Here is a 13,191-nt window from a genome sequence, read left to right as displayed (position 1 = left end):
TAACTGAATTGAACTCTCATCTTGAGAATCTAAAGAAGCATGTTGTTATGTTATTTAAAGGAAATGACCTAGATGAAATCCTAGAAAAACTACCTACCCCTAGTAGAGCCAAAACAGGCATTGGCTATGAGTATAAAAGCGTTAATAGAATTAAAGATTACAACAAAGATGGAAAATATATGCCTGAGATAAGTAACCAACCCTCTCCAACAATGTATGGAAAAATGTCACCGCACTTGTCCACCGGACATCATACTACACACAGACAAGTGTTACCACATATGGCTCCACATCGTCAAAGAAGGCAGAATCCTAGATTTATACCAAGGCATAAAAGCAAATATCGTTCATGGAGATGTCATCACTGTGGAAGAAAGGGGCACATAAGACCTTACTGCTATAAGTTATATGGGTATCCAAATGAAACTATTCAAGAGAAACTTGATCCATCCATAACTAATGCAAAGAAGGAGTGGAAACAAAAGGTTGATGTAACCAACACCAAGGGTTGTGCAGCTAAAAGTTGTGAGAAAAGCTTGATTGCTCACACTTCTCTTAGAGCCTCATCAAAAGAAGATTGGTACTTTGATAGTGGTTGTTCTAAACATATGACCGGTGTTGAAAAATATTTGATGGATATAAAATCCTATGCAACAAGTTTTGTAACATTCGGAGATGGAGCTAAAGGAGAAATTAAAGGTATAGGAAGGCTGATTGACAATGGTCTACCTAAACTTGAAAATGTTCTTATTGTAAAAGGGCTAACTGCTAATCTAATTAGTATACGCCAACTATGTGATCAAGGCATGCAAGTCAACTTTACAAAAAATGAATGTCTTGTTACCAATGATGAAGGTGACATCCTGATGAAGGGTGTTAGATCGAAGGATAATTGTTACTTGTGGGTTCCTCTAGAAGAAGCTAATGTATCTACATGTCTCTTAACAAAAGAAGATGAGGTTAAGTTGTGGCACCAAAAACTAGGACATCTTAACCTGAAGAGTATGAAAAGAGCTATATCTGAGGAAGCTATCAGAGGCTTACCAAACTTACAAATACAGGAAGACAACATCTGTGGCGAATGTCAGATTGGCAAGCAAACCAAAGTGTCGCACCAAAAGTTGCAACACTTGTCCACTTCTAGAGTTCTTGAGCTACTACACAAGGACTTGATGGGTCCTATGCAAGTTGAAAACCTTGGAGGTAAGAAATATGCTTTTGTTGTTGTTGATGATTTCTCTAGATACACTTGGGTTAACTTCATTAGGCAAAAATCTGAAACCTTTGATGAATTCAAAGATCTTTGCTTACAACTTCAAAAAGAAAACGACTGTGGTATTTTAAGAATTAGAAGTGACCATGGAAAGGAGTTTGAAAACTCTAAATTTGCTGAGTTTTGTGCTGCTGAAGGAATAGCTCATGAATTCTCTTCACCTATTACACCTCAACAAAATGGTGTGGTTGAGAGAAAGAACAGAACTTTACAAGAATCTGTTAGGGTTATGTTACATGCCAAAAACCTTCCTTATAAATTTTGGGCTGAAGCTATGAATACTTCATGTTACATCCATAATAGAGTAACATTAAGAATAGGTACTGCAACAAAACTGTGTGAACTATGGAAGAACAGAAAGCCTACTGTAAAATATTTCCATGTGTTCAGATCAAAATGTTACATCTTGGCCGATAGAGAACCTAGGAGGAAATTGGATCCCAAAAGTGATGAGGGAATATTTCTAGGTTATTCAACCAACAGCAAAGCCTATAGAGTTTTCAATTCTAGAACGAAAACCATGATGGAATCAATCAATGTCGTAATTGATGATACTGATTTGACAAGTATAGATTCAGCTGAAGAGACAGATGTAGTCACACCTGTCCCAACACCAGATGATGATCAAGCTGAATCTGATTCTATTCAAGACTTTGAGCCTAATACAGAGAATTTGAGACCAAACAAAGGTCCATCAATCAGAGTTCAGAAGAACCACTCAAAGGAAATCTCTATTAGAAATCCTGACCAAGGAGTTACCATAAGAATATCTACATATGTAATTCTCAAGAATTTGAAAGAAGAAGCTCAATCTGGAAAGTTAAGGGGCAAGCTAAGTATTTGCCTATTTAAAGAATTGTAGCAGTTACTGCATGTAACGCGTGCAACCGCCTCTTTTCTCTCTCTCCATTGTATGGTGCACGCTAATCAAGGGAAATGTGATATGAATTCTTCCTCTAAAGTTAATGTTAATGTTGGTGCTTCTGGTAAAGTCATGATTGACTATGTGATTGATTGGTTCAAGAAAATCGTTCTTGAGACTAATGTTGTGCAAGATGTTGACACATCTTTGGCCCGAGAGAATAAACAAGGTGAAACTGTTCCTGAAATCCCCGAACATGTGATTGTTCCTGGAAATGAAAATGGTCAGGTGATGACTGATAATAAGGAAGAAGTGTCTGACGAACACACTGATGTTAATTCCCCATCTAATGAGAAAAGTTGTTTGAACTTGAAGAAGTTCATATTGGTTGAATGGTCCCTAGAAGTGGAGGATAGACTATTCATGACAGGGCGTGTAATAGACCTGTCCATTATTATTCAGGCGTGTAGCTTTGGTGATGATTTGTTGTATGGTTTGATTTATTTTCAAACCTATATTAACCTGTTGGACCTAGAATGTGGAGTGTGTGCAAAGGTCATTATGTTGTGCCTGAAGTTTGTTGATGAGTTTTCTAGTTTGAATTCCGCTGCATATATATCTGATGGAAAACTCATGGTGGTTTTGGGTGCTGAGTATGCAAAACTATGTTGTTCTTTGAAGATGTATCCCTTGGTGAGGTGATACTCGAAGAGAGATCTGTAGGATGATATCAGCAATTTATTTTTTATTTTATTTTTTCGACCTAAAAGCCAACCTCTAGTGGCTTTGATAAAAGATCTCCTAGTATGTTCCTTGAAAAGGGAACTGATGTCCTCCCAAATGTTGGAACATCTGACCAGCAGATGATGCAGTTATTAAGGGGGAGTCCTTAATCTGAAGCTGGAAGACCTTGAAGACATGTCAGACTCAATGTCTTGACATCTTTATATCGAGAATTTATATGAATGGTGGTATTTCTCTGAAACAGGATGGAGGTTGTTTACTCTAACTTGATATTATCAAGTCTATGAGAGCATGGAACTCTTGTTCTGTTGTAGTAAAAAGCACTTCAAGGGATTATGAACATAGGAGCTGTTTCAACTTATGTTCAATGCTTAATTGTTATTTGTACTTTGGAGCGTCATCCAAATCACATAGGATGAGCATTTTAGTTGTTTCAAGCAAGGAGGAGTTATTATTTTTGGGAGCAAAGGATTATTGTTCTTTGGTATTGAAAGTGATCAACTACTGATGGTTGATTCTCTTATGTCCCCCTGCTATTGTTAATTATGATGTTGGTGCTTCCACTAAAACCACAAGTGAGTTGTTGCTGATTCACTCGTGGAACTCGTCCCTAAGACGGATTTTGTGTCAGATGTTGATACATCTATGACACTGGAGACAAATGTTGTACCATGTGTAGGTACATCTGCTCAGCCAATGGTTGGTACTCTCACTATGAAGCAGATGAAAATTCTTATGTTCTGAATGTGCTCAGATATGTGATATTCAGAGGTGATTACTACTAGTATATGTGACTGTTTCAGACCTGTTTTTGAAACTTCTGGTTTGAAGTTCTTATGTGATTGTTGAAGATGGATTTGGTATATGCCTCTTGAAGTTGAAACTGGTTAATCTTCATCTGTGTGTGTGTAACTCTGAGCTAGATGTCCTTGATATTATGTCACCTGATAGGAAGAAATATGACATGTAAGTGTTCCTTCTTAGATGATGTCTCTTTCATGATGTGCAAACAAGGGGGAAATGTCTGATGTGGTGGATATGATATGGTTCCTCCACTACTGATTTATATATGATGAGGTATGTATTCCATTGTGTTATCTTCGGTTGTAGTAGTTCTGTGCACAAAGTGGTTGATGTGCTGAAGATAATATAGGTTTATGCCTTATGACTTATAATCTTCATGCTATATTGCTGGAGTTTGGTTCCGGTATTGTGGATAACAGCTCGCATGTTCTCTTTCCACTACTTTTGTTCTCCGCATCTTTTGTGGGCTAGGCCCTGGATTTCTAGCACCTGTGTGTGCATTCTGGTTTGTAATAATTGCATCCTGACACTTCTATTGTCTGCTACCCTATGATTTCCTATGCATGATGTTTGTCTAAATTGTGGCTAAAAAGGGGGAGTAGTGTGTGTGTGTGTGACAAGTGTGTGGACAGATGTTCTCACATCTGGTGACTGTTTCTGCGCTAATGATCTATGCTCGTATTGAGGGGGAGCGTGAGTAATATGCATGTACTGAGGGGGAGCGTGAGTAATATGCATGTACTGAGGGGGAGTAGTAAATATTCTTTCTCTATCTGATGTTCGTACGCATGAATTCAGGGGGAGTGTGAGTGATATTATCTCTTGATCGCCTGAATATGTTTGTTGACAAATGTTGAGCCAAGTGTTGTGGCACCTGACTAATGAGTCCACTATCCATTATGACTGAGAATTTATTTTTCTCAGATGTTTTATGGGAATTTATTTTTCCCTGATGTTCTTATGTTGAAGAAATGCGCTTTACACAATTAGGAGTTTATTTCTCCTACTTCTTAGCATCTACTATGGGAGTTTATTTCTCCCCTGTGTTGTTCCATGAGGCTAGTTGTTTTTATTCCGCTGTTGCATTGACTCTGATGCTACTTGACTATCTTGGAAGTAGTTTTATTGTGTGTTACTTTCTTTCCTAGTTGTGTGATCATGTTGACTCGAAGGAAAGGTAGTACTGTATCTCTCTATATACTGGTCTAATATTGTTTTAGCCAAAATTTGCCAAAGGGGGAGATTGTTGGGTTTTTGTATATTGGCTACATTTTGCAAAAACATATTTTAGCCAAGTGTTGAGACAAGTGTGCTGACTCCAAGTGTTGTGACAAATGTTGTTACACTTTGGAACAACACCTGACTCTGTTCTGCGCGCGCCAGCTGGATGTTATTATTTTCTACTCAATCTTTTGAAGATCTGTTTGAAGAATTGTTTCAAGGTTTCTTACAGAGGAAGGCGCACGTGTTTAATGTGTTTCCAAAGGAATTATATTTTTGGAAAATATATTTTTGCGTTTCAAAAATATAACTATTGTTTTCAAAAATATATCACAGCTGCCGCAATTCTAGAAGCCCTAATTTTGTCTTGAAGCCCAAGTCATTCTACTACTATAAATACGAAGGCAAGCATATGGTTTCAAGCATCTAAAACCGTGTTCTTACAAAGCGTGTGTTATTAGGGTTTTAGAGTGTTAATTGTGAGCCTTTCTTGTATCTCATTGATGCAAGGTTAGGACCTGTGTTTTACTGAGTTGTAATTGTGAACTTCTCCCAAGCTTTGAAGTACGGAGATTGTTCTAGTGTGTTGTGTGGTTTGCTCGCAAGCTTTTAAGCAAGAGTGAATCCTAGTTTCTTAGGAGTGTGTCTCCACCGTTTGTAATCGTTGAATTGAATAACAACGCTGTCTGTGTTGTTAAGGTGGGAATTGGGACGGGGTCTCATATCTAGGAGTTCCTAGGTAGAAGTGTCATTGGGTAGTGATTAAGTGAGAAGTTGTAAACGAGTGAGTTTAGCTTCGAAGTAATACTGCTGATAGTGGACTTCATTCCTGGATTGGTATCCCCCATAGTAGGCTTTAGGCTGAACTGGGTTAACAACTCTTGTGTGTTATTTACTTTACTGTTTTTATTGTTTTATGTTAAGTGCTCTGTTTATAGACAAGTGTTGGCGCACCGGTAACAACATCTGTCTACAACAGACACGTGTTGATACACCTTGATCAACACCTGTCCACTGTGTGCCAGGAATCTCAGGATCCACCGTCGCTAATGACAAGGCGTGGCGTACCGAATCGTGGGAAGATTATAGTCTTAAACATTTTGGTTACTACTCGTGCATCGTTTGTAGGGGAGGCTATAGCCTCGATCCATTTCGATAAGTAATCAACTACAACGAGTATGTATTTGTTTCCACAAGAGGATGGGAAAGGACCCATGAAGTCAATGCCCCATACATCGAAGATTTCTACTTCTAAAATGTTTTTCAAGGGCATTTTGTCACGTTGCGAGATATTTCCTGTGCGTTGGCAATGATCGCTTTTGGATATTGCTAAGTTGACATCTTCCCAAAGGGTAGGCCAATATAAACCAGATTGGAGAATTTTAGCACAAGTTTTGGATTTACTAGCGTGTCCTCCATAAGGGGAAGAATGACAGTGATTTATTATGTTCTCGACTTCTTCCGGTATGCATCGACGATAAATGTCGTCAGCACCACGTTTGAATAAAATGGGCTCGTCCCAATAGTAATTCTTAAGATCATGGAAGAATTTCTTCTTTTGTTGATAGGATAGTTCGGGTGGTAATACTCCAGCAGCAAGGTAGTTAACAAAATCAGCATACCATGAACTGTGGTTTGTGCTAGCGCGGTTTCAAGATACTTGATATTTTCGTTGCTAGCATTTTCTTCGCTAACGGAAAGGTCTAATTGGGCAATTAATCTATCGCATGGGAAATCATCGTTAATTAGGATTCTTTCCTCTTTAATATCATCTAGTCTAGATAAGTGATCCGCCACTGTATTCTACGTTCCTTTCTTATCCTTGATTTCTAGGTCAAACTCTTGTAGCAGCATAATCCATCTCAAGAGTCTTGGTTTTGCATCTTTTTTACTTAAGAGATATCGGATTGCTGCGTGGTCGGTGTAAATGATGATTTTAGCTCCTACTAAATAGGAGCGGAATTTGTCAATCGCGAAAAAGACATCTAAGAGTTCTTTTTCCGTGGTAGCATAATTTAGTTGCGTCGCTTCTAAGGTTCGACTTGCATAGTATATATCATGTAGCTTTTTGTCTTTTCTTTGACCTAGAACGGCTCCTACAGCGTAGTCGCTGGCGTCACACATGATTTCAAAGGGTTCATTCCAATAAGGAGGTTGCATAATAGGAGCGGAAATTAGTGCTTGCTTAAGGAGTTGGAATGCTTCCATACACTTATCATCAAAGATGAATTCGGCATCTTTCTTTAAAAAACCGGTTAAGGGTTTAGTTATTTTAGAGAAATCTTTTATGAATCGTCGGTAAAAACCAGCGTGTCCTAAAAAACTTTGTATTTCTCTAATGGTTTTGGGAGGTTGAAGATTTTCGATTATTTCGATTTTTGCTTTGTCCACCTCTATTCCTCTATTAGACACAATGTGTCCTAACACTAATCCCTCACGAACCATGAAATAACATTTTTCCCAATTAAGCACTAGGTTAACTTTTACACATCTTTGGAGGACCAATTCTAGATTTGCGAGGCAATCTTCGAAGCTTCCTCCATATACAGAAAAGTCGTCCATGAAGACATCCATGATGTTGTTTATAAAATTAGCGAATATCGCCATCATACATTGTTGGAAAGTTGCAGGGGCGTTGCACAATCCAAACAGCATTCGTCTATAGGCGAAGGTACCAACAAGACAGGTGAAGGTAGTCTTTTCTTGGTCATCTAGGTGTATTGGAATTTGGAAAAATCCAGAGTACCCATCTAGGTAGCAGAAATAGGAGTGGTTAGCTAGACGCTCGAACATTTGATCGATAAAAGGTAAAGGAAAGTGGTCTTTGCGAGTTGCTTTGTTTAACTTCCTGTAGTCTATACACATACGCCAACCTGATTCTACTCGTTTAGGTACGTACTCTCCTTTCTCGTTCTTAACTACTGTAAGTCCTCCTTTCTTAGGTACTACATGAACAGGGCTGACCCATTTGCTATCAGATATTTGATATATGATACTTGCGTCTAAGAGTTTCAACACTTCTTTTCTAACCACTTCACCTAAGATATGGTTTATTCTCCTTTGGTGTTCTCTCGAAGCCTTTGCATCATCTTCTAATAAGATTCGATGCATGCATACAGAGAGGCTTATTCCTTTTAAGTCTGAGATGTTGTACCCTAAGGCGGCAAGATATTTTCTTAAGACATCTAATAATTTTTCTGTTTCTATGGGATTCAGGTCAACATTTACTTTGACTGGACGACTCATATCTTTGTCTAAATATTCATACCTAAGATTTTTAGGTAGCGGGTTGAGTTCTAGCGAGGGCTGTTTAGGTTCGGGTGTGAGACTAGGCACTAGCGGTGGATCTTCTTTTAAACTATCGTCTTCATCTATAGGATGTTTTAGGATCTCCGCCTCTTGAGGTAATTCTTTCTCTATTTCTTTGACACACTCATCTATTATGTCTATGGCATAACAAGTGTCTTCGACTGCGAGAGTTTGCATGAACTTAGAAAGAATAAATTCAATTTTCTCTTCGCCTACTTCTAGTGTAAGTTTCCCTCACTTTACGTCTATTATGGCACATGCAGTGGCTAAGAATGGTCTTCCTAAAAGAATTGGGATGCATGAGTCTTTCGTGGTGTCCATTACTACGAAATCTGTAAGGATATAAGCTGGCCGATTCTTACTGGAATGTTTTCTAAGATACCTACGGGGTATTTAACCGAACGATCGGCTAGTTGGAGGGACATCCTAGTAGGTTTTAGATCACTTAAGTTTAGTTTTTTGCTAATTGACAGGGGCATGAGACTAACACTAGCTCCTAAGTCGAAGAGTGCTTTATCTATTACGTAGTTGCCTATTACACAAGGGATTGAGAAACTCCTCGGGTCTTTTAGTTTAGGTGGCATCTTGTTTTGGAATATGGCACTGCACTCTTCAGTAAGTGCTACTGTACTATCTTCATCAAGTTTCCTCTTGTTTGAAAGAATTTCCTTAAGGAACTTAGAGTAAGTTGGCATTTGCGCTATGGCTTCTGAGAAGGGTATGGTTATGTTGAGTTGCTTCAGAATTTCCACAAAATTCTTAAATTGACCTTCCGTTTTTGATTTAATTAATCTTTGAGGGAATGGGATAGGTGGTTTGTAAACAGGAGGTGTAGCAGGTGGATTCTTTTCTATTGTTTCCTCCTTGTCTTTTGGTTGGGGATTTTCAGATTCTCCTACAGTCTTCATTGGAGATTCACTATTCCTATCTTCCTCGCTGGTTTTCTTAGTGCTGACAGGGTTTTTGATTCTAGGATCGGCTGGTCCTTTTAATTCTTTCCCACTTCTATTAACTATAGTACGTATGGCATTCGCATGCCCTTTGGGGTTTGGTTCAGGTTGACTTGGGAAAGTACCGGCTGGAGCGGAAAGAGCTGCTTGTTGTTGTGCCACCTGAGAAATTTGTGTTTCTAACATTTTGTTAAGGGTGGCTAGTGCGTCCACTTTGTTTGACAGTTGTTTCACTAATTCATTCGTATGAATATTTTGGTTTAGGAATTTGTCCATCATCAGATCAAAGTTAGATTTTTTAGGTGGCTGGGTTGCAGCTTGTTGTCCTATTTACTTTTGAAAACCTGGAGGTGTTTGACTAGGTGGAAATAAGGCATTGTTATTTCTGTAAGAGAGATTAGGATGGTTCTTTCAACCAGGATTATAACTATTGGAGTAAGGGTTCCCTTGGGCATAGTTTACTTGGTCGAGTCCGGCAAGTAGTTGACATTCATAGGGTATGTGTCCAGGAACTCCACATAGTTCGCAGTTTGGCTACACTGCAGCTACGGTACCTGGTAGAGTTAAACTTTCCAATTTCTGAGAAAGGGCTTCTACTTTTGCATTGACTTGGTCTATGCCACTTACTTCGTACATTCCACCTTTCGTCTGGGATTTCTCTATGGCAGCACGTTCGCTTCCCCATTGATAATGGTTTTGGGCAATGTTTTCTATAAGCTGGGTGGCTTCTTGGTAAGGTTTATCCATCAGCGCTCCACCGGCGACTGCATCTATGGTAAGTCTAGTGTTATATAGCAGCCCATTATAGAAGGTATGGATTATAAGCCATTGTTCTAAACCGTGGTGTGGACAGAGTCTCATCATATCCTTGTATCTTTCCCAAGCTTCGAAGAGTGATTCTCCATCTTTTTGCCTAAATCCGTTGATTTGGGCTCTTAACATAGCTGTCTTGCTTGGCAGGAAATATCTGGCCAAGAATTGCTTCTTCAATTCGTTCAATGTAGTGATGGAGTTTGTAGGTAAAGCTTGAAGCTATGCTCTAGCTCTGTCTCTTAAAGAGAACGGGAAAAGACAGAGTCGTATTGCTTCAGGTTCGACACCATTGGCTTTTATCGTGTCTGCGTACTGCACAAACACTGACAAGTGGAGGTTCGGATCCTCCGTAGGGGAACCAGAGAATTGGTTTTGTTGCATGATTTGCAACAACGCAGGTTTCAATTCGAAGTTCCTTGCTTCGATGGTAGGGGCGCGATACTCGAATGAGGTTCCTCTTCAGAGGGGATGGCATAGTCCTTGAGAGGACGTTCGTGTTGAGCCATAGGTATGAGGTTAAATTGTTTTTGAAATTCGTGGATTCGGCGTTGTAAATTAATGTAACGCTCTATTTCAGGGATAGGTTGTTCCAATGGTTCCTCGGAGGTACGAGTACTGGGCATACAACCTAAGTAAAAGGTGTTGCCCTAATCGTTACAGATTAAAAACTAAGTAGCGAAAAACTTGTTAGTGATATTACTACAAGTGCACAGATATATCGTGTAGTTATAAAAGATTATCAATCCCACATAGACTATTTTTTCAATGTTTCGCTTATGTTTTTAATATGTTGTAAGGTTAACGCTAGATATTAATTAAAAAGGGGTTTTAAATAATTAATTAGACTGTATTTAAGATAATATGACTTAATAATCGGATGTGAATTTTATTTATTTTTTTTATTTTTGATAATGATGAGGGCCTAAGCCCAAATAAAAAAAGATTACAGCAGGATTAATCTAGGAGATGAAAACCCCATACAATCAGCAGCAAGTAAATTTCTAATATGACTTGGACACTCATTAAAAAAGATAATTTCATTCTCTAAGGAGCATCCTAAATTTGCCAATGCATCTGCACACATATTTGCTTCTCTATAGGAATGGTTGATTTTAACATTCCACTCCATCTCCAACAATCTTCTGATGCTCTTTAACAAAGAAATTCCCATAACACTAGAAGATGCACCATCCTTAATAACTTTCACCACTGATGTAGAATCAATATCAAACTCCACAGCTCTAAAACCCAATCTCCACGCAAGGCGCAGTCCTTCTAAAACACCCCAAAGTTCCGCCGTAAACGCACTACAAATACCAATATGTTTTGCAAATCCACCAAGCCAAACACCTTTACTATCTCTTATGATACCTCCACACCCCGCAGTGGCCATTCCTTTACAAGCTCCATCCGTATTAATTTTAATCCACCCTTCAACCGGCGGTTTCCAACCAATCCAAGCAATGCTACGCGGTTTCTCTATAACAACCCGATTCACAATTGCTGCAGAATTATACTCTCTACATCGCTGCAACACAACCATCACAGGATTAATGGGTCTTAAAAAATTATCTTCATGTTTTTCTTTATTGCGCCATGTCCACAAGCAATAACAAGCATTAGCCCAAAACTCTGTCCACTTAATATCAGCCACCTTCACTAAGTCACCAATCAAATTGATATGAAACCAGTGAGCTATATCTCCACCAAAAAAAGACCCACGGGCTTGTTGAGGGACAACCATCATCCATATGTTTTTTGCTAAGGTGCAATCTCTCAAAACATGTATACTAGTTTCTTCAAACTCTCTACAATGGTCACACATCCCATGAGCTAATCCCATACGAGCCTTAATTGCATTAGTTAGCAATCTATCATGTAAAGCAATCCACATAAAATATTTTGTCCTCTCTGTAACATGTAATGCCCACAAATGCTTCCATACATCCTCCATGTCATCTTCTGCATAATTACATAACAACTTATACATGACAGCAACTGAAAACTCATCAGTTCCAGCACCCGCCACCACTTGTAAGTCCTTGCCATTCGCTGGAGATGGAGGTAATATAGAAGCAATTCTATTTTTTAACATCAATGGCATCCATCCTTGAAATAAATTCCAATTCCACTTACCTTCATCATCAACAAGATCACATACCTTGATATTTTGTAATTCTTCTGGAATGTTATTGATCTGATCAATGACACGCATTCCTTCTTGAATCCATGCATGCCGCCATGCATCAACATCTGTTCCATCTCCTAAAGCCCAAAAACACAAGTTATCTAGCTTCGGGCTGAGCTTGACAATGTATTTCCACAAGCTTGAAGCCGTGTTTTGAACATCAATCTCTCCCTTCAAAGCTCTACAGTCGTACTTACCACGCACAACCTCGCACCACAAGTCATTAGCACCCGACGCCAGCTTCCAGCCAAGTTTGAGAATACAAGCTTGATTCATGACGTCAAGCCTTCGTAAACCGAGACCTCCACAATACTTAGGCTTAGTGACCTTCTCCCAACCTATTGCATGATATTTCTTAACACCATCTTTATCTCCCCAAATAAAATTCCTTTGTAACTTCTGAATTTCCTCCAAGCAACTTTTCGGAATTTTATTGGTCATCATAGGATAAATAGGAGTTGCTTCAATGACACTTTTGGCTAGAGTAACCCGGCCAGCAAAAGATAGTTGTTGAGCCTTCCAATTTGTTAGTTTGGCACTAATTTGATCAATTACATACTGAAAATCGTCCCTCCGAGGCGCCCTCCCTGTCAAAGGGACGCCAAGATATTTACCAAGCTGGTTTGACTCCCTAAATCCAGACATTTGCACCAATTTTTGACGAGTATTTCCATCCACATTTTTAGAAAAAACAATACTAGTCTTCTCTTTACTAACCTCCTGGCCAGACATATTACAAAAGGCATTAAGAATTCCCAAAATGCATTGAACTTGTTTCTCAGTAGCCTCTCCAAATAACAATAGATCATCAGCAAACATAAGGTGGGAAACCAAAGGGCCATTTCTACCGGCTCGTAATGTTCTCCATTCTCCGTTTTCAACTGCATGACAAATTAGATGAGATAATTTATCCATGCAAAGCACAAATAAATACGGTGAAATCGGATCTCCCTGCCGAATACCTCGTTGAGGCCGAAAGTACTCTGCTCGCGCCCCATGCCACTTCACATTTGTTTCCACACTTGTG

General features: G+C 39.0%; 1 non-coding gene across 1 annotated transcript; it reads left to right on the top strand.

Annotated features, from left to right (window-relative positions):
• Window positions 1-9,998: 9,998 nt before the first annotated feature.
• Window positions 9,999-10,105, top strand: LOC123887795. Its single transcript, XR_006801789.1, has one exon. It is a non-coding gene; the product is annotated as a small nucleolar RNA R71 (small nucleolar RNA).
• Window positions 10,106-13,191: the final 3,086 nt, after the last annotated feature.

This window comes from Trifolium pratense, linkage group LG5 (genome assembly GCF_020283565.1).
Source record: "Trifolium pratense cultivar HEN17-A07 linkage group LG5, ARS_RC_1.1, whole genome shotgun sequence".
NCBI classification, from domain to species: Eukaryota; Viridiplantae; Streptophyta; class Magnoliopsida; order Fabales; family Fabaceae; genus Trifolium; species Trifolium pratense.
This window is presented reverse-complemented; position numbering and strand designations above follow the sequence as displayed.